Below are 26,564 nucleotides of genomic sequence, written 5' to 3'. Positions count from 1 at the left end.
ACACATATATATCTATACATATATTCATACATATATACGTATGTATATATAAACACATAACCCACCATGGGCTCTGAAATACAGTCATTTAATTCCCCTCTGGGCCCTTTTCTTGGCTTCTGGACTTCCAAACCATGCTGTTTCATCTTGGAGCTTTCCTCAGCACCTAAGACCTCCTCGCCCCTGACCATCCAACAGTCTATGTGGCCTTCTCTGTGAGATCCACCCTCTTCGCACAATGATGAATTCCTTCTAGGGCAGAGGAGCCTAGGCTGGCTTTCATTCCCTCCTTTTCCTGTTCCTGGCTTCTGGACCTCAAATTCCTGCCCTTCTGCTAAGTCTGCTCTTCCTTCATTTTTCAGCTCCTTCTTGTGAGTTTGTCCCCCATCATTAGAATGTAGACTCCTTGAGGATAGAAACTGTATTTTCTTTAACTTGCGCAAACTCAGGCTTTGGGACTGGGGTTCACTTGTATGTGTCTCTCTGTTGCTTAGCAAGGTGCCTAGCACATGGTAAGCAAGCATTAATAAATAACTGTTTCCTTCTTTCCTTCCACTGACCTCCTGGCTGTTGCTTTCACAGGATAGTCCATCTCCTGCCTCTGTGCATTTTCATTAGCTGTCCTCAGTGCCTGGAATGCTCCTTTTCCTCTTTCCCTCCTGGATTTCCCAGATTCTTCTGAGTTTCTTCTGACCCTTCTCACTGTCAATGCCTTCCCTCTGTTGGTAATCTCCAGTTTATCCTGCACGTGTGTTTGTCCATAATTGCTTGGATAATGTCCCTCTCATTAGACTGAGTACCTTGGGAACAGGGACTGTCTTTTGTCTTCCTTTGTATCACCAATGCTTAGCATAGTTCCTGGCACATTGTGGGTATATAACAAATGCTTATCAACTGATTGCCTGACTTTTGTTTTAAAGACATGAAGTAAATGAGGGTTAGCCATTGCATACTGATCTATATGTTTCATTATGCAAATGCAGCAGAGGAAAGGCTTAGGGAGGAGGGAAAGAGAGAGCCAGAGATAGAGCCAGAGACATACCGAGACAGAAAAAGAGGAGAGAGGAAGAGAGTGATGGAGAGTGGAAAGACTCAGGGGAGGGGGAAAGGGAAAGGGAGAGGGAAGGAAAAAAGAGAAAAAGAAGGACATGTATCATGGCTGTGATATATATATATATATATTTACCATTGCAATTTTTCTAGATGAGAGCTCAAGCTGAACAAAGAGAATTAATGATGTATTTTTCATATCAGAGCAGGCAAAAAAACCATTTAGACTGTGATCTTCCTAGGTAATAAGCTAGCATTAGTCTTGGTTGGGGAAGGCTGTAACAAACTGGGTCTGGTATAAGATGTGGCACCTTGGCCATACTTTTCATTGTCTTTCCTCAGTTGATTTGAAAGGAAAACCATTCCTTCAGATGACAGAGCTGAGGAACTGACCAGAGATATGCCCAAGGGAAGGAACTAGAAAGGAGTTATGCCATCCATGAGAATGGGAGAACCAAAGAAAGGGAGTAATTTGCCTTTCTCAGTGATGTAATAATGCAACATATCAACATAAATGCTTGATGAGCATAGCAGTTATTTGACCATAGTAGAAATGAGAGAACTAGACTAAATGACAAGACATCCTTTTCAAATATAACATTCTCTGGTTCTACAATTCTAAATAAGAAGAGCTGAAGCAATGTAGTCAAGGGGCAGGAGTACTGGTCTGGTAATCTGGAGAGTTGGGTTCAACTCTTGGCTCCAGACAGAGCTCTGGACTTGGAATAAAAAAAACCAGGGTTCAATCCCACCTCGCATACTTACTAGCTATGGTTTCATAAACATATCACTAGAATTTTTGTGTCTCAGTTTCCTAAACTATAAAATAGGAATAGAAATATTTCTACTACTGAGCTCAAGGGGCTACTGGGAGGATCAGATGAGGACATTGGGCAAGTCAGTTAACTCCATTTTCTAATCCCCCTGTCTCACATGATGATCGTGAGAAAAGGCCATTGCCAAATGTAAAGAATGACCTAAGTGTGATGTATATGATTACATATGAAAACCACTTAACTCTCCCTGGCATTTCAGGGAGAGGGAAGGCACAAAAAGAAAAGCTAATTTTAGGCAAAGATTTGTTTTGTTCACAATTGACAAAGAAGGAGGCCTCTCTGAAATGTTTGCTTGAGGAAGAAGAATTTCAGTTTTCATCACTGACTAATAACCGAACAATAATATCTTAGAAAGAATGCCCCTTAGCTATTATTTCGCCTCAGAGGAAGAATGAGTCTCTCCTCACTGAAAGCGTTTGTGTGGAGAATATTGGGAATATTGTAAATGAGATTCATACTTTGGGTAGAGGTTAAAGTAGATGATCCCTCTGGAGTCTGCTAATGCTACAAGTACAATTCTAGGAGGCCTCTTGACTAACAAATGAGGCTCCCAAATTCAGACAGATGAAGTGATTTAGCCAAGGAGACAAAGTTAGGGACAACAATGGAAAAGAGTCTGGATCTCCCGATTCCAGGTAGAGTGTGCTTCCCATTCACCGAACTGTGCCTAGTTGGTCTTTAGAATCCCAGTGCAGTGGGCTTTTGATTAGGCTGGGTAATAGATCATCAGTCTATTGTGATAGATTTGAGAATCGAGCCAGGGAGGTGGATTTCACTTTTCAAGAACTCAGAGAAATTTAGCTATATCTGAGTTCTGAGGATTAGTGTTGCTATCTATCAGGAGGTCTTTAAATTGCTTTGAGGATGGACATAATAGGACTTTGCATTATTCTGCAGTCCTCTGGGTGCTTTTCTGACTTTATTGTACTTCAATAAATCCTTCCAATATCTGCTGAAATAGTCAGAGGGCAAGTTTTATTATCTCTGTTTTATTGAAGGAGATGATAAGATTTGTCATTAAATGATGTGCCTTAAATTACTCACTGAGGCTTCATTGGAACTAGCACAACAAAGAACCCCGGTTTCTTTACTCACAAGCTCAGGATTTATCGGCTATATCTTGCTGATAGCGTACTTAAGGTTAATGCTCTCAGACATGGAAAGCTACAAAAAATAATCTTCTAATTCCAGCCAGCAATCATAGTCAACTGAGTGCATGCATGCCTGCATGATTGTGTATGTGTGTATGTGTGCTTTACAGGGTTGGACCTGGGGATCATAGAAGGGTCGTCTGATGTCCTATAGGCTGAGGACGATGGCGGGGGGAATCTCAGGGTTATTATAAGGTGTCCCTGATTCTATATGAGCACCAAATATTGCTATTTTAATATTGATTTAGCTCTTCCTCTTTCTTAAAAAATAAATCAAAGTTTTATTTATTATAATATATAAATATTCCTCTGTAAATGAAATCATACATCTCACCTAAGTCTGCATAATTATTTTTCAAAGTATATGTATTTGTACTATTGTCATGAATAAAATATAAATTAATTCAAAAACATTACGGAAATCCTACTGTTTGTCATAGTGGATTTTCTTACCAAAGGTATTTCCCATTGTCTTGGAAGATGTCCAGCATAAAATCCAAAAGAAAAAAAAAATTCTCCAATAGGTCTTGGAATTCTCCAGGTCCTTCTATTTGTGGATGACCTTATGCTGATTGTATCCAGTATCAGAATGATGCAGTCTCCTAAATGAGATCCATAATCACTAAAAAGCGTGGGCCTAACAGTAAAAATCAAGGGAATAAAAATGGCTATTGCCAGAACGTGATATGTAGTTGAATGGACAACCCATAGAGTTCATCCATCAGTACACATATTTATGAAAAACCCTTAAAAGTGACATTGAACTGGGCCCAGAATTGAGCAGGAGGAGGAGGATGGACTAGACTCCCTTTAACAAATTCTTTTATGGACTTCAAATCCTGTTTCAACTTGAAACAAATGTTTAACCTTTAACAAAAATATTCTTCAAGTAAAGTTGTTTGACTTCAAGTCATGGAGTATCACATATCCCAAAGAACTGAAGCTGAGTATGACAGAAAGGACAAAGATGGTGCAGTGTATAGAGTGTGAGGCCTAGAGTCAGGAAAACTCCTCTTCCCGAGTCCAGATCTGGCCATAGACACTCACTATCTGTGTGACTCTGTGCAAGTCACTTCACCCTGTTTGCCTCAGTTTCCTCATCTGTAAATTGAGCTGGAGAAGGAAATGGCAGACCACTCCAATATTTTTGACAAGAAAATCCCAAATGGGGTCATGAAGAGTCAGATGTGACTACAAAAATTACTAAACTGAATCCACACAATATCAAGAGAACTCAAGGAAGGCCCCAGCATATTGGGTAGTCTAGCTTTAGCTCCATTGCTTGAGGTGGCTATAATCTGTATTACAGCTTACAGAAGAGAATACCTATGTAGATAATGATCAGAGATCTACTTGAGTATTGATAAACTAGAGTATTATTTTAATTGACAGGAACTAATAATAATAATTACTATTGTATGTGGGACCAAAATGTTTTGGTATTCTTAAGATGAAACAAACACTCTCTGTTCTGGCTGAGAAGCAGTGATGATGCAACTCATAAGAGTTGAAGACAATGTTGAATTTAAAGACCAGGATGTTTGGGGGAACAGTATGTTGAAATGCCCAGGGATAAGGGTAAGATTGGAAGAGGGTAAGACTATTAACTTGGCATTGTTGAAAAGAAAAATGACCTGAGAGTAAGTGGATAAAACTGGTATAAGATAAGATAGACAAAGTGAAGCTCAGTGGAGGAGAGGTTAATGAGTGATGGTAGCAGAGGAATGGGAAATGTGTAGAAGTGGTGAAAAGGGGTATACCTACTTCTCTAGATCTAGTATATCTGGAGGCATGAGTGAAGGGGCATCCAACGTTGGGGAGGGTATTCATTCAAGGTTGCATTGTCTTCAGGGGTGAGCTATATTTAGGTTTCTGTGAGCACCGTAAGAAGGAAGGATTACAAGAGTTAAAAGGATATAAGATGAAGGAAAGTTTAATTATAGAACTGTAGTTCCAGGGGACATAATGGAAGGGGAGGGTTGAATTCAGGGCTCTGCTGGTAAATGTCTCTGGGGGAAAAATTGAACTCATGGCACAGTTTTAAATTAATATTCATTATTAACATTTTCTCCATAACTTTCTGAAATCTAGATGATCAACAAAACACAAAATCAAGCCTTGGTTTGTAGCATCTGTCAATGTCTGCAGTATAAAATCTTGTAATAAAAATTTAATAATTGGCTCTGAACCCATTTGAGCTAGCTCCAGCACATCTCTGATTCAATTGCATAAGGACCTGAGAGGGGTAGAACTGAGGTAGATGGGGTTAAGAAAAAGAAGAAGTGGAAGCAAGGGAAGAGGATGGTTTTTCTCTTAGCCATCAATTCTGCATCACTGGAATTTAGAGAAAAGGAGAAGGGAGTTCAGTGGCCATAGGATCATTGATTTTTATCACCCTTGCTTGATGGATTAACAACTATAGCTCAGCTATGGTTAAAGTTCTAGTCATGGGTAGGGTTCAAGTGGCTATAAGCCTGGTGCCTGGGCAATCAGTGGTAATAAAACCACAAAAGTCAGTTTATTCGCAACATAAAATGACATTAAGATATGAGTTAGAATATGTTCATCATATAGCATGCACTCGATAATGTCAACTGATTGAATGCAGACCATAGAGAGAGGATCAAAATGATTCAGTTAAATAGTGTATGGAGCCCTGGGTCTGGAGTCAAGAAAGCCTGAGTTCAGATCTCATTTCCTTACTTACTGACTTACTAGCTAAGCATATGATCCCGGGCAAAACACTAAACTGCTATTTGCCTCAGTTTCCTTAACTGTAAAATGGACATAGTGATAGCATTTACCTGGCAGGCTTGATCTGAGGATCAAATGAGATAATATTTGTAAAGAGCTTAGCACAACACCTGGCATATAGGAGGCACCATACACGTGCTTATTTTCTTTTCTTCCCAAAGAGAACTGATGGCAGCCCAAATTTATCTCTATTCTAGTAAATCAATAGCAGAGGTAAGATTTGAACCCATATATACTTACTCCAAAACAGTGTTCTTCACTTCTCAATGTGTCCTAAACTATTTCCACACAGGAGTCAATCATGGTGTGTGTGTGTGTGTGTGTGTGTGTGTGTGTGTGTGTGTGTGTGTGTGTGTGTGTGTGTGTGTGTGTGTGTGTGTGTGTGTGTGTGTGTGCCTGGAAACAGGATCCTAAAATATGTCATGGAGAATTTTTAAAAATATTATTGTTATTATTATCAATTCTTTAAAATCTTATTACTAGTAGGATTTAATTCTATTATTATCTTATTTTACTATTTTAAAAAGTCAATTATACTATCTGCTAAATGATCTTATCCAACGAATACCAAATAGGTGGATTTTCTTGACGTTCTGTTTTGGCATTCCATGATACGTGCAAAGCCGCATCTAGCTTGAGAAATATTCTTTGTTGCTAGTTGCAGATTTTTGTGATTCTATAACTCACTCTGCCCTCTCAGTTTCTTAAACATAAAATTCCGATAGAATGGAAACCGTGTGACACTCTGTCACCTAAGTCAATCAGGTTTCATGTTGATTTCATACCCATTTTAGATGCATTGACTATTTAGCTAATGGTTAGGATAATTATAACCCTGACTTCCTTCACCATAGAATAGACCTTTGATTCCACTAAATAGTTACTTCAAGAAGCCACATGGCATTTGGGTGGACATATAATTTTCTTGATTGAAAAATGTTTCTGGTCTCCATCTCTGGAGGAAAAAAGGGCCATTAAATACCCTGTCTTTATTGAAATAGGTTTATACTATTCCTCACTCTTTTCAGCGTCAGCCGACTAAAATAATGCCCCAACCCCAAAGTATGGCTAATAAATTCTATTTGAATGGGAGATTTAAGATTCTAGAAAGTTCTGAAAAATATAATTCCACCCACCCACTCACCCCAATCTGCCACTGCAGCCTTTTGGGACTTGAAAGTTTCCACAGAAGCGGCAGATTGGTCAATAATGCTAGAAGCAATTAAACATATACTTATTTAACATATTTTAACACATAATAGAAGGCATGAGACCTAATCTGAGATGTCCAGGTTAATAAGAGGAAAAACTAAAGAGAGGGCTTCAGGGCAAAAGATCTGTCCATCAAGTGAGGGACAAGTATACATCTGTATCACGTTTGCTGGAAGTGACAAAATACACCCATAACTTGGTCAAGGGTTGTGGCCTAAGAGATGTCCTGGTTTGGAAGGCTTTGATTTAAGGCTACATCAGGAGAAGAAAATGGATGAATGATCAATTAACACATTATTAAGCATTTCCAGCACTTTTTGAGGTGCTTGGAATGCAAAGATAGAAATGAAAAAATTCCTGTCTTTCACATTCTTTTAGTAAATATGATATATCCATATACTATATACAAAATGAATTACAAAGTAGATTGGTGGGAGGGGGAAGCATTAGTACCTGGCAGATCAGGAAGGATTTCACATAGGATATAGTATTCGAGTTGAACCATAAAGAAAACCGGAGATTCAAGGGGGCAGGGATGGAGAAGGAAGGCATTTTAAACATGAAGGGAGGCTTGTGAAAACAGATGAAGATCAGGAAGCTAGTTGGTGCACTGATTAGAGTGCTGGCCCTGGAGTCCAGAGGACCTGAATTTAAATGCAGCCTGACACTTACTAGCTGTGTGACCCTGGGTAAGTCACCTGATTGCTTCTCTCCCACCCCCACCCCCCAAAAAATGGGATGGAGAAAAGAGATGGAATGACACATGTTAGGAACAGCAAAGAAAGATGTCAGGTTGACTGGAGCATAAAACGTATAGTGGGATTAGACTGGAACAGAACCAGTGAAACCCTAACCCTGGTTTCTGGTCACTTCTGGGGAAATAGCTCAACCCTGAAGGACCTGGATGTTTTGAGACATCGAAACAATAAGAACAGAAGGAAGGTCAAGAAGCACACCAAACAAGCAGGACAGGTTTAAAAGCTACAAGTCAGTCAATTAGCATTTATTAAGCACCTGGGCAAGTCACTTAATTCTGCTTGTCTCAGTTTCCTCATCTATATAAGGAGCTGGAAGAAGAAATGGCAAACCACTCTAGTATATTGGCCAAGAAAACCTCAAATGGGGTCACCAAGAGTCAGACAGGAATGAACAACCACAACAAATAATAAGTACTGTGCTAAGTGCTGGGTGTGTAAAGAAAAGCAAACAACAGTCCCTGAAGGAGTTCACAGTCTAAGAGGGGAAGATGATATGCAAATAGACGCGTACAAACAAGAAATAAACGTGTGTATGCAAATACCCATTAAACTTAGTGTTTCTTAAGTTTAGAATGAAAGTTAAAATTAATTTACAAAAAAGAAGAAGATTCTCCTACTGGCCACTAAAGAAACTGGGGGTATTCTGCGAGGGAAGGCACTAGAATTAAGAAGCGTTGGGAAAGCCTTCTGACTCTAAATGAGGCTTCCCTGAGCCTTGAAGGAAACCAGGAAAGCCAGGAGATGGAGCAGACATGTACTGGATAAAAACCTAGCAAAGTAGACAGAGGAGTGGTTAAACAGGTAGGAGGAGAAACAGTAGACATCAGGGTCACGGAAACTAGAGAGAAGAAGAAGATCCAGGAAAATCACGATCAAGAAGGTGCTCAGTGGTGTTAAAGACTGCAGAGAGTTCAAGATGGATGAGGACTGAGAAAAAGGTTGTTAGATTTGACAATTAAGAGATTGTTAGTAACTCTGAAGAGAGCAGCTTTGATTGAATGATGAAGTCAGGAAGAGAGTGAAACGAAAGGTAGTGGAAGTATTGATTGTAAATTGTCTCCTTAGGTAGGGCAACTAGGTGTGGACAGTGCACAGAGTGCTGGGTCTGGATCTAGGAAGACATCTTCCTGAGTTCAAATCTGGCTTCAGACACTTATTAGCTGTGTGACCCTGGACAAGTCACTTAACCCTGTTTGTATCAGTTTCCTCATCTGTAAAATGAGCTGTAGAAAAAAATGGCAAACCATTTCAGAATCTGCCAAGAAAACCCCAAATGGGGTCACAAAGAGTCACATATGTCTGAAAAAATAACTGAACAACAACTTCTCAAGGACTTTAGCCATAAAAAGAGGGAAGATACAGGATAATATCTAGGAGAGAAAGACGAACCAAATGAGGGTTTTTTGAGGGTGAGGAGATATGGGCATATTTGTTATATATCGAAAAGCAGTTATACATAATAGAGATTTTCAGTTTCCTGTGCAATGCTCTTCTTCTATTCTACTACGTGTATACAAACGCCCATTCTATTTGTTGTTTGTTAAGTTTAGAATAAAAGTTAAAATTAATTTAGAAATAGTGGAGCAATCCCCTACTGGCCACTGAACAAGAAGAGCTGCTTACTCATGCATTTTTAAAAGGGAGTAACCTAATATCTGATTCTCTCTCCCCTTCACAATTTTAGATCATGTCAGAACTATTCAAGGTTCCACTGTGACATGTGTGGAGAGAGGACACCCTTCCTCCCTCCCCAATCACTTATACTGCTGGGATGAACCTGAAACTGGATCTCAGAGCCCTACTTGCCTCTTTTATTTTTTTTTCCTGATCGGAGATGACTGAGCATCCATCCTAAAATGGACATTTCCAGCCTTGGAAGCCCTCTTGTGAGTATGAGGATTTGAAAAGGCTGGATTTCTTGGTTAGGGCTCTCTGCTAGCAAGCAGTTTCTCCATGAGAGAGGATACCACCAATAGGGTGGGGAGTTCAACCACTGTCTGGGCTTTGCAGAAGACATGAGTCTTGAGGAAGTTGTTTAGCTAGTGCAGAATCAAGGCCAAATTTAAAATGCTGTTTTAGCAGTTCCACAAAAATGTTTTATGTTTTGGTTCTAAGCCCAACATCTCAAGATCCTATAATAGTAACTGTCAATGATCATTTACATATCTTGTATGTGTTAGGCATTTCTTTTGTGTAGAAGAAATAAGTAGCTGAGTACCTTTATATTCCCCCTTCAGAGAGATCATATATACATGAGCCAAACCTAGGCAATAAATAATTTCCCCCCAGAGCAGGGGAGAGGGAGAGGGTGGAGGAGGATATAAAGAATCAAAGAATGTGAGAAAAAGAATGTAACTCACATTAGAAGCAAAGTACCTTAATGAATGAATGGCAGTCAGCATGTGCCAGGCAAGTCAGACGTGACCACCATATTGACTACCATCTCTCCTCAGACTCCTCAGACTCAGACTCTGAGAGGAGAAAGCCTAGGACCTTGAACCCAAGAATCTTGGGAATAACAATGCCCTCCCACCCCAAATCAGCATACCTACTTCCAACTTAGCCCCCATGGCCATCATTGAAGGGAAAAATCATTGTGGAGAGAGGGCCTACAATCCTCATTAGCACAAGCAACAGTTGCTGACCAACTGCTACCAACAGGCAAGTAGACCCAGGAGTCCTGGGAGTGGCAGCAGTTCCCCAGAACACCATTCCTGCTTCCAGTACAACTCTTATAGCCATCATCTGGGAAAACAACACCTGTGGAGAAGGGCCAGCCATCCCTACCAACTGCCAACCAATTACACACAGAGGGTAGACAAACCAGCCTAGATGAAGCAGCAAGGCCCCTGGAAATCAGAGGAAGCATATGCCAGGCAAGTCAAACTACCACCAAATTGACTGACATCTCACCTCAAACCCTAATGGGAACAGTCCACGACTCCAAACCCAAGAGTTTTGCAAGTAGCACTGTTCCTAGCCCAGTGCCTTACCCCTCATCCTGGGAAGCAAACTCTCTGGAGATGTGATCTGGCAATTTCTCCTGCCAATGCTACAGCCAGTTACTGAAGACCCAGGGGAAAAAGTTTTTGCCACCAAAGTCCTTTAGCACTGCCAAATGTTTTAGCATCAGAAACTGATGATTTTTTTCAAAGAAAATAACAGTAAAGAAGAGGCATTAACATCTGCTCTGCCATTGTACCCTCAGGAAGATGGGACTTTTCCACCTGATTTGTATACATGTGGCCTCTAATAATAAAATGAGAGCTCTTTGAGAGCAGGAAATAATAAGTGGGCTAAATATGCATGCAGATGCACATTTTTTTTGGACATGGTCAATATGGGAAATTTATTTTACTTGATGATGCTTATTTGTTAGAATGGTTTTGTTTGTTTTATTTTGGTTGGTGAAATTTGGAAAGAGAGAGCATAAATACTCATTAACTGAAAGAATGGTCATTTTAAAAAAGAAATTTAGTGACAGGGACCACCCTGTTAAACAATGTCCTGACTACGAGTAACAAGAGAAGTAGTGTTTGCAGCTGTCACAGGGAACGCCATCATGAAGTCCAAAAAGAAGAGGGATTCGCCAAAGATGGCGAGGCCTTTCCTATGTTTTCTTGTTGACAACATTTTGCTGATTGTATCATGTCCTACAAGGTCTTCTTAAATAAGGTTTATCACTCAGAAGAGTTTGATTTAACAATTCACAGAAGAAAAACTAAATGAATTCAATTGATCAAATGAGTACTGTCCACACTAACACACAGAGCTGGACAGGCAGCCTTTTGAGCTGGTTCATCACTGCATGTGTCTTGGAGGGGCACTGAACATGAACAGTGAGCTGGAACAAGAAGAGAAAAGAAACAAGAGAAGAAGCTAGATTTATCTGGGGAAACTGCACATCACTTTAAAGAACCTCCAGCTGCTTTCTGAATTAAGCAAACAAAAAAAATCGCATCTTTTTAATATCAATATTTTTGCTATGTGGAAGCAAATAAGTTACACCATAGCCTCTGAGAAAGTAAAATTTTAGGCACCTGAAAGAGCAACAGAAAGAAGGTATGGACATCTGAAATCAAGGATCCCTTAATGGCAGGTATAAATGCATGATGGATGGTTGATAGAGGATTTATGGAAGGACATAGGCAAGAGTCACATAGGATAAAAAATTGTAAATTTGCTGCAATCTACAGTATTGGAGGAGTAACCACATTAAGGAGATTATAGATCCATTAAGCTGTTTAAGAATAGATGGAGTGAAAGGACGTGGATGGGTTGTGAGCTGCACTGAGGTAAGGAGTGGTCAAATCAGGGAGGTTATGGATCTCTTGAAGTATCAAAATATCAAGAATCACAGTTTCTTTGTGGCTAATATCCCATTCTTTCCTTTCTTCCCCTCTTCCTTCCTTCCTTCCCTTTATTTGACCATTTATCTATTGGGGAAAGGTTACAAGTTTTATCGATGTTTATTAGTTGTTTATATATCTTGGACATCAAACCCTTATCAGAGAAATTTTATACAAAGATTTTTTTTCCATTCAATCACTTCCCTTCTTATCCTAAATTCATTAGTGTTGTCTGTGCAGAAGCTTTTCAGCTTCAAAGAAACAGAGTTATTCTTTTTATCTTTTGTAATTGCCACTATCTCTTGTCTAGTTAAGAATACACCTCCTACCCATGGGTATGAGAGGTATAGGATCTATTTCTTTTCTATTTTTTAATAGAATGATCTTTAATGTTAAGGTTGTATATCTGTTTGTAATGTATTATGGATGTGGTGTAAGATATTAATCTGAGCTTTATTTCTGCCAGACTGCTTTCCAGTTTACTCAGTAGTCTTTATCAAGTAGGGAGGTTTTTCTTTAGGTAATTCATATTTTCCACTTTATCAGTCACTGGGTTATTGAATTCTATTGTTTCCAAATCTATCTTATCTAATTTGTTACATTGATTTGTTGCTCCATAGAAAATATGAGATGGCTTTGATGGCTGCTGCTTCATAATACAGCTTGAAATCTGGAAGTATTTTTTTCCCCTTCATCCATACTTCTTTTCATCATTTCCCTCAATATTCTAGATCTTTTGCTTTTTCAAATGAGTTTTATTATTTTATGAAGTTTTGTCAAGTATTTCCTTGGTAATTTGATTGGCATAGCATTAAAAGTGTAAATTAATTTTGGTAAATTTGGTATCATTTTTATTATATTGGCATGGCATAGCCGTGAGTACTGAATATTCTCTTGCTATTCAAGTTGTTCTTTACTTCTTTAAGGAGAGCTTTATAATTTAAATTAGGTGTTTTGGAGGTTGATCCCCAGATATTTCATGCATTTTGTAGTTATTTGGAATGAGATCTGCCTTCCTATTATTGCTTTCTCTCTTTTATTATTATTGTTGTTATCATATAGAAATGCTGATTTTTGAGGATTTATGTTTAAATTGCAACTTTGCTGAAGCTATTAAGTATCTCAGTTAGTATCTTTGTTGATTCCCAAGGTTTTCTAAGAAAACCATCATATCATCAGCAAACAGGGTTAGTTTTATCTCGTCCTCACCTATAGCTATTCCTTTAATTCATTTTTTTCTTATCTTATTGCTAGAATTTTCAGAACTATATCAAATACATTTTATATTTTTTACATTAAATTTTATTTCATTTTCAAAGATCAGTCTTCCCTTCTCTCTTCCACTGAGAAAGCAAGAAAAACAAAACCCTTGTTACAAAAATGTATAGTGAAGAAAAACAAAAATTTCTCATTGTTAATATCTTTAAAAAAATACCTCTCAATCCATGCTCTGAATCCTTCCCCTCTCTCTGTCCAAGAAGAGGGCAAGATACTTCATCATGAGTCCACAGGAACTGTGGCTGGTCATTGTGTTGATCAGACTTCCCAAGTTTTTTTGTTTATTTGTTGGTTTTAATCAGTCAAGATCTACTTTCTTACCCTCCCGTCCAAACCAATCCCTTCCATTAAGAACATAAGATACCTTACATATATTCATATTCAGATGAAAATGAAGTTTGTGTAAGACTTTCTCCTCTTTACTCCCTCTTTGTTTGTATAGATGTCTATTTTTGCAACAATTAAGTGAAATGATTTCTCCTAATTCTCCTTTACCTTCCCAGTGTATTCTTCATTCCCTTTCCATTCTTTTCTTAAGATTATCAAGACATAACAGAATCACTCCCAAACCTTATCTAATTGGACTCCCTCTATGAAACCTAATGATAGGGTTCAGAAAGACATACGTATCATTTCCCCATGATTCAACATAATATCCTCTTTTAGCTCTTTATCATTGTTCATTCATGTTTACCTTTTATGTTCCTTTTCATTCCTGTATTTGTATTTCAGAATTTCTCTGCATGCTGGTCTTTTTTATCAGGAATGTTGAATTATGTTGAAATAGTCCTCTATTTCATCCAAAATCCATTTTTTCCCCTTGAAACATTATACTCAGTGTCTCTAAGTAGATTGTTCTTGGTTGTAAGCCTCTGCCTTCTGGAATATCATATTCCAAGTTCTCTGCTCCTTGACAGTGACAGCTGTAAAATCATGTGTGATCCTGACTGTGGCTGCTAGGTACTTAAATTCTTTCCTTCTGGCTTCTTGAAGTACTTTTTTTACTTTGACCTGAAAGCTCTAGATTATGACTATGATATACCTAGAAATTTTCACTTTGGAGTTTCTCTCTGAAGTTGAACCAGTAGATTATCTAAGAGATCATGGCTATTTTCTTTTGAGTTCTTGAAATATGATGTTTAAGCTCTTTTTTTGTTTTCTCATGGTCCAATAATTCTCAGATTGTTTCCTTTTGATTTGTTTTCCAGGTCAGTTATTTTTGCTATACAATATTTTTTTTTCCTAATTTTTCAGTTTGGAGTTTTATTTTAACAGCATTTCTTGTTGCCTCATGGAATCATCTGCTTCTATTTGTTCCATTAAAATTTTTGGGAGTTTATGAATTGATAAAGGTTTTGTAATTCCCTTTAATTCCCTTTCTCCCTTCTGTAACACTCTCATTGTATTTATAAAACATTTTAAAACTTTTTTAAATTCTTAATTCCTCTCTTCTAGGGATTCTAATTATTTCTGACCAAGCTGTTGAAACAAAGCTCATCAATGCTTTCCAGTCATTCTCTTCTGCTTTGTGCCTTTAGCCATCCCTGCTACCATAATAATTCATTAGAGTGGGATTCTTCTATTGTTTTGTCTACTTCCTGACTTTGGCCTTGATATTAGTGCTGGTTTCTGCAGCACTTCTGGAGTGAGGATCTGGGCTGGTCCTGATGCTCTTCTCTTGGCATACTGAGCATGATGTTACTCCAGGATGTCAAAAGCAGGCAGTGGATCTGCGAGTTTCCAGGGTTCCCAGAGTGGTCAGATCCAAGACAACAGTTGGTTGCTGCCCTTCTGATCTGAACTTTGTACATTGCTGATCTGGGTTTAGGTCTGAACAAGAGTAGACTGCTGCTGGACTCTGCCTCTATCACCCAGCTGGGCAACTCTTTTTACTCAGAGTGGCAGAATTGTAGGCTCCCCTTTGGTTTGAGACTCCCACCTTGGTTATTCATCTGAAGGCTAGGGTATATGCTGGAAATGAGATCCTGACTTGTACCTGACATCTGAGTCACACCAGTGTTGCTGCTGGTTTCTGAATTTCCTCCTTTTGCCATACATTGCCTAGCCCTAGAACCTCCCTACCCTAGAATACCAGTGCCCTGTTCAGATCCCCTTCTTGCTGTGACCCAGGACTGGGTAGAGGGAGACAAAGCTGCCAATTAACATCAGATTTCCCCTTGTCCTGGTGCATGCCAGTTCCAAATCTATCTTCACTGTCTCAAGACCTCCTTGTCTATCTCTCAGTGCCAAGCTGGGTTGGATAAAGGATTCACCATGACTTTTTCCAGATTTCCCCATCAAGCTTAGGTCAGGTGAATTTTCCAGTTCTGTTATCAGGAAGTTATAAAGAAGAGCTCCCTATCCTTCCACAACTTGGCTCTGCCTCTCCCACCGTTTTATCTTGAATGTTATTCCCACTTCCCCAAATAACATAATTGATTACCTGTTATACTCCAAATATGTTGAAGAGTATATATTACACAGATACACTGGAAAAATCTATCAATTTTCTAATTGTTGTCATCATTTCAAACTCATCTACAAATGCTTTTTGATGATCTGGCCAGATTAGATCACATACAAAACTTTCTGCAGGCTCAATGTCTTCTTTCTTTTCTATGGTTTAGTGAAGCAATACTGCTCATAATCATCTAACCTCCTCTTCAAAGGAACTTGAACTCTAAATTGATATGGCCTTTGGTTATTGTGTCCCTTCATTTTGCCAAGAATCACAAAATTTAAGAATTAGGTTGGATGGTTGAACCCAAAAAAAGAGTTGTTAATGATTAAATGTCAGTGTGGCAGAAGGTCACCAATGGGGTATTCCAGAATATGTCCTTGGACCTGTACTATTTAATAGTTTTGTCAATGACCTGGATAAAGATGGCATTTTAATTAAGTTTGCAAGATACAAAGCTAGGAGAGACAACCAATACTCTGGATGATGGAATAAGGATCAAAAAAAATCTCAATGAGCTGGAGAAATGGGCTGAACCTAATAAGATGAAATTCAATGGGGATAAATATAAAATCTTACACTTGGGTAAAAAAAAATCTACTTTTAAAGCAGAGTCAGGAAAACTGTAATGATATAAACGGAAAGAGCATCAGCCACAAAATAATTGAAACTGAATGTTGCATACAAGTAAAAGGGCAAGCATAGTCCCAAAGATAGGTGAAAAGACCCTGCTTTCCACTCATTTGCAGAGATGAGGTGGTATGCAACCATCTGTATGCAATGTCAGATTTTTTCAATGTATTGATTAGTTTTGCTGAATTTTCTTCTTTCTCTTTTTTGTTTTTCCTTAAAAAAGTCTTTGTAATAGGGAAAGGCTCTCTGGGAGGGTGAAAGATACAAGGGGAAATCTAGGCAATGTAAAAACAAAAGCCAAGAAAATCTATTTTTTAAAAAATAAAAACCAGTTTCACAAATACATGAATATAATATCATAGAGAAATGATTAAAATACTGTTCTGGGAAGAAAAAAACTAGGGTTTTTTTGGCCTAAAATATCACTTTACATCAGCACAGTGGCAAAGAAAGTAAAAAATATTAATGTGATCTTGAACTTCATTGAAAGGCATAGGTTCCAGAAATAAGAAGATGGTAGTGCCTCTGTATTGTACCTTCATCAGATCTTATCTGGACTATTATGTTAAGTACTGGTGGTACAATTTAAGAAAGGCATGGATAAGTCTGAGAGCATCCAGAGGAGGGTAACCAAAATGGTCAGTGGCTTTAAGTCCATGTCATAAAAGGATTGGCTTTAAGAACTGGTGACATTTAGTATTTAGAAGACTCAGAATAAGGGGAGGGGAAAGATGATAGATATTTTCAAGTATGTAAAAGATTGTCACGTGGAGGAGGAATTACACTTGTGTGTGGCCCCAGAAGGCAGAACTTGGAGCAATTGGTGGGAGTTGCAATGAATCAAATTTAGGTTTTGATGTCAAAAAAATTTTCCAACGATTAGAACTGCCTTTCTTTGTGGTGGCAAAGAATTGGAAATTGAGGGGATATCCATCAATTGGGGAATGACTGAATAAGTTGTGCTATATGATTGCGATGGAATACTATCATGCTATAAGAAATGATGAACAAAATGGTTTTAGAAAAACCTGGGAAGACATGTGACCTGATACAAAGGGGAGTGAGCAGAACCAGGACATTGTACACAGTAACAATATTATAATGACAATCAACTGAGAAAGACTTAGTAACTGATCAATACAATGATCCATCACAATTCCAAAGGACTCATGATGAAAAATGCTACTAATCTCCAGAGAAAAAGAACTGATGAATTCTGAGTGCAAATTGAAGCACAATTTCTCACTTTCTTTATTTTTCTTGCTTTCTTTTTGCAATGTGATTAATATGTAAATGTTTTGCATGACTATATATATATATATATATATATATAAAATGTGTCATATTTCTTGTTTTCTCTATGGGTGGTGGAGGGGATGGAAAGGAGAGAATTTAGAAGTGAAAATACTTTTTTAATGAGAAAAAAAACAGAGTTGATAAGGGCCTCAAGTCACTCCCATAGTTTACTCCGTATGTATCAACACCTAAACTGACTGAAAAGCCCAGACAGAGACATCTGGAGGTTTTGCTTTCAAAACTCACGAGGTAGAGTTCTCCAAACCCTTCACCTAGAATGAAAAAGAATAAATGCTGATGTTAACAACCAAGGCTTACTTCGTGGGGTTGTGAGAAAAAAAATGACTTACTGTTTAGGAAAAATTATTACACTGTTTAAATCAAACTTTATGTGATTAAAGGTTATCCACACCCAGAATGTCTCCTGACCCCAGTAACTCTCTAGGAATGCTAGAGATCACAACAAGGTATTTTGGGTTCCCCTAGGTCTTAGATCTACCCAAAGCGTTCTTGTTTGGGTCCCCACACCCAGGTCTTGTTTTAGTTCCACTCAAACTTGGGTTTGGAGTTCCTTTGTGTTTTGGCTTCACCCAAATTTTATTGAATGTTTATGGATATTCATATCTATTTCAATTTAACTTGCTTTCAAGTTGGCTTGGCAATTTTGCTTCACTGTGTACATGTAGTTTGTATGTAGGCACCCTTGTCTAAATTCTATATGATATAAATTTTTCAGAGTCTTTCTAGCTCCCTCTTGTCTACCAAATGACCTGATAAATTTCTTTCTAAAACTATTTCAGATTCATGGGTTGTTCTTATAACCTTATTGTTATAAAAAACAGTGAATAATTAGTATCATCTTTTGAGTATGTTAATTAGCCCTGAGGCAAATCCTGTGTTTCATGCCTGGGATATTGCTTTAATTGCTATTTCCAGCTTCTTTGCCCCATCACAATTCAAGGAATGTATATTTTAAGTTAGGTGATACCAAAAGCTATTTTTCACTATCTAATGACTAATTGAGGGAATGACGTCAGTCCTGTTCTTCCAAGTATCACTAGAAAGTTTCCTGTATATTAATAGTATCAGGAATGCTGATGGGAACTTCTTCTGTATCTGATTTGCTCTTTGCAAAGAAGTCCTTTATAACCCTGTGAAAACTCCATCACCCCCATGAAAATTCCATCTGTAACTATGAAATTAAACTCCCCAATACTTTAATTCTATCATATTATGACAAGTAGTTTATTTCCACCAGATTTTCCTGATGATCTAGTGTCCTCTTCCTGTGGTGCTCACTGTGCTCTTAGCTGGCATTTCCCAAACTTTGGGAGCTTTACACGATGCCAGGCATGTCAAGGATGATTTGGCAAAATCTGCTCTGGGACATGTGATAGAGCGAAAAAAGCATTAGCCTGAGTCAGAGGATCTGATTCTACAAATTACTAGCTGTCTCACCTTGGCAAGTGTTAACCTTTCTCGATCTCATTTCTCTCATCTACATGAATAAGTGAAAAAGTATTTGTAGCACATGCTCTAGGGTTTACTTTCCCAGTTCTACTCCAATTACTAAGTAGAGTCATCAGGACTAGGCTACTTCTTCTCCCCACAGTATTTTAGGGTTAACCTTGAGAAATAGAGAGATGGTTTCCTAGTTCCATAGTGCATGAGCCTACACTAGTGTATTTTCTTCCATGATGATATATTGACAACAATTAGCCAGATTTAATTAGCTTTTAGAAAAGATTATTTATTAAGGTGGCATGACAAGAATAGCTAATATAAAAGATCCCCTAAAAGTCTGCAGCACCCTTTCCTACAAATGTATACAGAGTCCAGAGAAAGCTTAGAGTGCTCCTGTTTTGAAGGGGTAACTCACAGATCCTGGTAGTTGGAAGTCTTTCCTTTCCTCTTGATGATGGCTCCCCTAGGCATGGTGAAAATTTCAGTAGGAATGCTTGTCACCTTGAAACACTTTTCGTTGGTGCCTCTAGCTTGTCCTTGGCTGCCAATATGACAACAGCTTTTACTGTTATGATGCCAGTGAGGCCAAAAGGTTCACAATAGTCACCCCTTGAAGATGGTGAGTAGAAAGATACACATATGCTAGCTCCGAACCCACAGCCCATAAAATATCTGTAAAGAAGAACTCCCAACAAATGCTGGAGCAGCAGAAGCCACAGAACAGAGCGGACGAGATTTCTGTTCCAGAGAACCCAGAAAACCTGACATGAAAGGTCCATTGCGCACTGGACCCAGAGTGGAGCCCAGCCCTGCCTTGGCCCCATGGCACTGAGAGGAGCAGATCCCAGCAGGTTTCAGGGACAGAATCTCCAGTGGCCACGCAGGTCCCTCCACCCACAGGCACTGGGGGTGAGTGAGAGAGTCTATTTGGCTTGCTGAGAGGGGAGTGGGGTGTCTCCATAACTCAGGCCCCCTCAGGAGGCAGTAGCAGAGGCAGCAGCAGACAGGGGCTCCCAAAGCAGGCAGGAGCTAGGATCTATTGTTGAAGGTCGCTGCATAAACCCCCTGAGGGAACAGAGCCCTGTGAGGAGGCCCTGCTCCCACCTGAGCACCTGAACTTAATCTCACACTGAATAGCAGCCCCGCCCCCACCCAAAGCCCTGAGGCTGGTAAGCAGCATTTGAATCTCAGACCCCAAGCAGTAGCTGGGCAGATCTGGAAGTGAGGTGGGGGTGGAAAGAAAACTCAGAAGTCAAGTCACTGGCTGGGGAAATGCCCAGAAAAGGGAAAAAAAATAAGACTATGAAAGGTTACTTTCCTGGTGAAAAGATATTTCCTCTCTTCCTTTCTGATGAGGAAGAACAATGCTTACCACCAGGGAAAGACACAGAAGTCAAGGCTTCTGTATCCCACACATCCAAAATAAATATTCCATGGGCTCAGGCCATGGAAGAGCTCAAAAAGGATTTTAAAAATCAAGTAAGAGAGGTGGAGGAAAAACTGGGAAGAAAAATGAGAAAGATGAAATAAAAGCATGAAAAACACCTTGCTAAAGGAGACCCAAAAAAATGCTGAAGAAAATAACACCTTGAAGAATAGGCTAACTCAATTGGCAAAAGAGGTTCAAAAAGCCAATGAGGAGAAGAATGCTTTCAAAAGCAGAATTAGCCAAATGGAAAAGGAGGTTCAAAAGCTCACTGAAGAAAATAGTTCTTTCAAAATTAGAATGGAACAGATGGAGGCTAATGACTTTATGAGAAACCAAGAAATCACAAAACAAAAGCAAAAGAATGAAAAAATGGAAGATAATGTGAAATATCTCATTGGAAAAACAACTGACCTGGAAAATAGATCCAGGAGAGACAACTTAAAAATTATGGGCCTACCTGAAAGCCATGATCAAAAAAAGAGCCTAGACATCATCTTTCATGAAATTATCAAGGACAACTGCCCTGAGATTCTAGAACCAGAGGGCAAAATAAGTATTCAAGGAATCCACTGATCACCTCCTGAAAGAGATCCAAAAAGAGAAACTCCTAGGAACATTGTGGCCAAATTCTAGAGTTCCCTGGTCAAGGAGAAAATATTGTAAGCAGCTAGAAAGAAACAATTCAAGTATTGTGGAAATACAATCAGGATAACACAAGACCTAGCAGCTTCTACATTAAGGGATCAAAGGGTGTGGAATATCATATTCCAGAAGTCAAAGGAACTAGGACTAAAACCAAAAATCACCTACCCAGCAAAACTGAGTATAACACTTCAGGGGAAAAAATGGTCTTTCAATGAAATTGGGGACTTTCAAGCATTCTTGATGAAAAGACCAGAGCTGAAAAGAAAATTTGACTTTCAAACACAAGAATGAAGAGAAGCATGAAAAGGTAAACAGCAAAGAGAAGTCACAAGGGACTTACTAAAGTTGAACTGTTTACATTCCTACATGGAAAGAAAATATTTGTAACTCTTGAAACTTTTCAGTATCTGGGTAGTGGGTGGGATTACACATACACACACACACACAGCACAGAGTGAATTGAATAGGATGGGATCATATCTTTAAAAAATGAAATTAAGTGGTGAGAGAGAAATATATTGGAAGGAGAAAGAGAGAAATGAAATGGGGCAAATTATCTCTCATAAAAGAGGCAAGCAAAAGACTTTTCAGTGGAGGGAAAAAGAAGGGAGATGAGAGAAAAACATGAAGTTTACTCTCATCACATTCCACTAAAGGAAGGAATAAAATGCACACTCATTTTGGTATGAAAACCTATCTTACAATACAGGAAAGTGGGGGAGAAGAGGATAAGCAGGGTGGGGGGGATGATAGAAGGGAGGGCATGGGGAGGAGGGAGCAATTTGAAGTCAACACTCTTGGGGAAGGACAGGATCAAAAGAGAGAATAGAAGCAATGGGGGGCAGGATAGGATGGAGGGAAATATAGTTAGTCTTACACAACACGACTATTATGGAAGTCATTTGCAAAACTACACAGATATGGCCTATATGGAATTGTTTGCCTTCCAAAGGGAGTGGGTGGGGAGGGAAGGATGAAGAGAAGTTGGAACTCAAAGTTTTAGGAACAACTGTCGAGTACTGTTCTTGCTACTAGGAAATAAGAAATACAGGTGAAGGGGTACAGAAAGTTATCTGGCCCTACAGGACAAAAGAGAAGATGGGGACAAAGGAAGGGAGGGATGATAGAAGAGAGGGCAGATTGGTGATAGGGGCAATTAGAATGCTCAGTGTTTTGAGGTGGAGGGAAGGGACAAATGGGGAGAAAATTTGGAACCCAAAATTTTGTGAAAATGAATGTTAAAAGTTAAATAAATTAATAAAAAATAAAATAAAATAAAAAATAAAAAATAAAATAAAAAACAAATAGGTTCACAACATCATTCTATAGTCAAAGGAGGGGAAAGACAAATACTTTCCTCCTCTGCCCACCTCCAAACATTCCAGTCTAGTCAATATCTTGACTAGACTGCTGTATTCTCTAACTTGCCACATATCAAATGCTAGACTATGAATCAGCTATTTTATAGATGATTCACAGGGTCTGAAGAAGTTCCTTCAACTAATCTCAACACACTTCCTGTCCACTCAGCTGAAATTATTTTGACTGGTTGAATTATTCAGTGAAGATTCCAGAGGCCTTGCTCACATCTAGTGCATAACTACAATCAGTCAACTCCAGAAATCTGGTTCCCTTTCACATTTGTTAAGTGTTTAGTGTGTGCCAGGTCTGGGCTAAATATTGGGAAAATAAATACAAAAAGAAAGACATTTTGAGTTCATGCCCTCATAGTGTTTATAATCCAAAAGGCAAAGACAACATATATTCAATAGATGTGGCCCAGGACAGAAGTAATTATTTGAGGAGTTTCAGGGATGTTAAACTGATGTATAGGGAAGTCAACTGACATTACAGAAGCAAAGGTACCACTGATTTTATTCCTGGCCTGAGAAGAAAAGGTGAAAAGCAATGTTGATAGGGAGAGAGTATACATGTGAAAACAATCATACGGCAAGGTGACCTACATGGATAGCTGGATAAGCTGTGAAAGTAAAGTATGGTATGAGGTCTGGAGCCAGACAGATAGAGTACATTAAGTGGGGTAGTTTGTAATTAGTAACTAATCTCTTGAGGGAACTCTCAGAGTGGGAGTTCCAAAAAATGGGTATATTAATTTTCCTACCTCTTTGCTACTGAAGAAATAACTTTAATAAATATTTTTATACACATGGGATCTTTTCTTCTTTTCTGTATCTCCTGGGGGCATAGGTCTTGAAGTGTATTGCTGGAACAAAGAGTATGCACAATTTAATGACATATTAGGCTTAATTCCTATTTACTTTCCAAAACTGATGTACCAATTTATAGCTTCACCAGCAGTGCATAAATGTACCAGTTTTCCTGTAGTCCCTACAATATTTGGCATTTTTCTTCTTTGTCAATGTTAGAAATCTGATGGTATGAGGTGTAATCTCAAAGTTGCTTCAATTTGCATTTCTCTAAATATTTGGAGCATTTTTATATGGTTTTTGATAGCTTGTTTTCTTCCCTTGAGAAATTCCTATTCATATCTTTTGACCATTTATCAACTGGGGAATGGCTCTTATTCTTACAAATTTCAATCAGCTTCTTATACAGCTTCAAAATGAGACCTTAGAGATACTTTCTGCTAAGATTTTTTTCCCCTTAGTTAATTATTTTCCTTCTAATCTTTGCTAAATTGGAGTTGTTTGTGAAAAACCTTTTTGATTTTATGTAATCAAAATTGTCTGGTCCTCTCTTTTATTTGTTTAGTCATGACTCTTAGTCTATCCATAGATTTGAAAGGTAATTTCCTCCTTGTTCTTCTAATTTGTATAAGATGTGTCTTTTTATGTCTAGGTAGTATATTCATTTGGAACTTATTTCAGTTTATAGTGCAAGTTCTTAGTCTAAATATCATTTCTCCTGGATTGTTGTCCAGTTTTCATAGAAAGTTTTGTCAAATAATGAGTCTTTGGGTTTGTCAGACCTCAGACTACAAGGTTTGTTTGCTTCTGTATGTTGTATACCTAATCTGTTCCCCTATCAACTTTTCTATTTTTTAGTTAATATTGAATTGTTTTGATGATTTGTAATAGAGATTGAGATCTGGTACTGCTAGGCTCTCTTCATATAGGGACCCTCACAAGGTCTGTGGATATATTTCAGAGGGTTTGAATTTGAATGGGAAAAAATTGCATCTTCATTTGAATATAGTTGTTTTTCATAATCCTATGTATTTTATTTTATGCATTTAAAAACATTCTGAGAAAGGGTCCATGTGGGCTTCACCAGACTACAATAATGAAGTCAGATTAATATTTGCTAAAATTGATATATGCATTTTAAATAACACCATGAAAGCAAAATAGTTAGAATGAAAAAAAAAGCCAACCTCTCCCCACCCTCCCTCCCTCTCCATCTTCCAGTTGATTTATTTAGTAACAACTGAGAAAGGCAAGAAATAAGAAAATAGCATACAGAGGAATTACTTCTCCCCCAGAGGATAGAAACAGGGGCAGAAAGGAATTGTTTTTTTGCATTGAAGTCCCATAACGTCCAGGGCACTTAAGGTCACTATTTCTTTTCCTACCATAATGAGTCTCATCAGGGAGCTCAGGTCCATCTTTAACTTATAGATACCGCCACCAAATCTTGTTCCTGCTCATTTCTATGCTTCATGTTTCCTTGACTTCTCATGGTGCTTCCCCTGCAGCTGCTCATCTTGCTTCACCTTCCTTAGAAGTCCTTTAAATATTTCCAGATCACATGACCAATAATGTGGAGGACTATTTTCTCTAGTCCTCATGACCTCTCACACATGTCTAAAATCAGAAGAATGCATGAGAGATAAAGTACTAAAGAGAAATGTTTTAGCTGTCTCTATGACATAGGATACTGAGAACCTGAATGAAATATAAGACCAATGAACTAAGAACAAAGAAGACCAGTAATCCCTAAATCCTAATGCATTCACTTAATACCCCTTCCCCAATTACCCACAATCCTCCAGCAGCAGAGATGCACAAGCAGACTCACAGGCTTCCAAGAAAATTCAATTCTATTCCTCTCTAATGCCACAGAAATCCAAAAGGCAGAATCTTGCTCAGATTGTGAAAGCATGCAACAGTGCAATGTGTCCCCAGAGAAAGGGAGGAACAAAATTGGGACAGGGAACATGTATGGCTCTGTGGCACTCCATTAAGCCCAAGGAAAAGAGCCCAAAATAGAGTTGGGGTCCGTTCTGTCCCTTTGGAAGTCACTTGGTTGTAGAGACTGAGACTGGTAAACCTTGCCTACTATTGTAGGAAGTTGAGACAGCTTTGAAATCCAGCCCCCAGGGAAGGGAAGGGGTCAGAAAGTGAGCAATAGGGGAGGAAATGAAATTACTAAGGATCACATGAGGAAGAAAACTCAATTAAAAACCTTAAGCATAAGCAGATAAACCAACAGTGAGGAAATTAATAACAGAAAGGAAGATGGCCTATAGAGTCTAGACATTTATGGATAAATATTGAAAGACAAAGAATCATCACTACCTAATGAAGCAAAGGACCTTGTGGAATATCAAAAGAGGTAAAAACCATGGCAAAATGTTCCTGAATAATTTAAAAAGAAATACAAATTTTGAAAGGAGAATTTATGGCCTGCACAGCAGAAATAAGTTGCAGAATAGGAAAACTTGAATTTACAATGGTAAGGCACTCCAAAGAAACAGAAGAGAGAATAACTGATTGGGAATGCAAATACGTAGAATAAAAAGACAATCTCAAAAGAGAAGTGGCAAGCCTAGAGGCCTGTATTGGGCTACCCGAGTCTTTCTTACCTGTCCAGGTCTTCGGCTGGCCACGCCGGATGCACATATGAGAGAAAGGACGTTCCAGAGTCAAACAGGGGTTGAGCTTTATTACAGGGTTTCGGTTACAAGTGCAGGGGCTCTTCTTTCTTAGGACGAAGAGGGGGAGATTTCCTAAGAAGGCTAAGCTTAAGGGAATGGAAGTAGAAGTACAAGCGGGGAGAGAGGGGGAGGGGAGAGAGGAAAGAAAAGAAGCGGAGCCCTACTTTTCTCTTTGGCTCCACACGTGCTAAGAGCGCTTTTAGGCTTCCTGAATCCTACTTAATCTTCAGCCACACAGTTTGCATCTCAATACCATGCTGTTAGGTAACTAGGTGTGCTCCAATCCGGGACGACCTCGAGGGCAGGGAGACTCCACCCATCAGGTATCTCCGGGGGAGAGGCGGAAATACCCGAGCTAGCCGAGCTAGCTCGGTCTGACCTTCTCGAACCCCC

The sequence above is a fragment of the Notamacropus eugenii genome, chromosome 2, assembly GCF_028372415.1.
Source record: "Notamacropus eugenii isolate mMacEug1 chromosome 2, mMacEug1.pri_v2, whole genome shotgun sequence".
Taxonomy (NCBI): Eukaryota; Metazoa; Chordata; class Mammalia; order Diprotodontia; family Macropodidae; genus Notamacropus; species Notamacropus eugenii.
Note: the sequence above shows the minus strand (reverse complement) of the source record.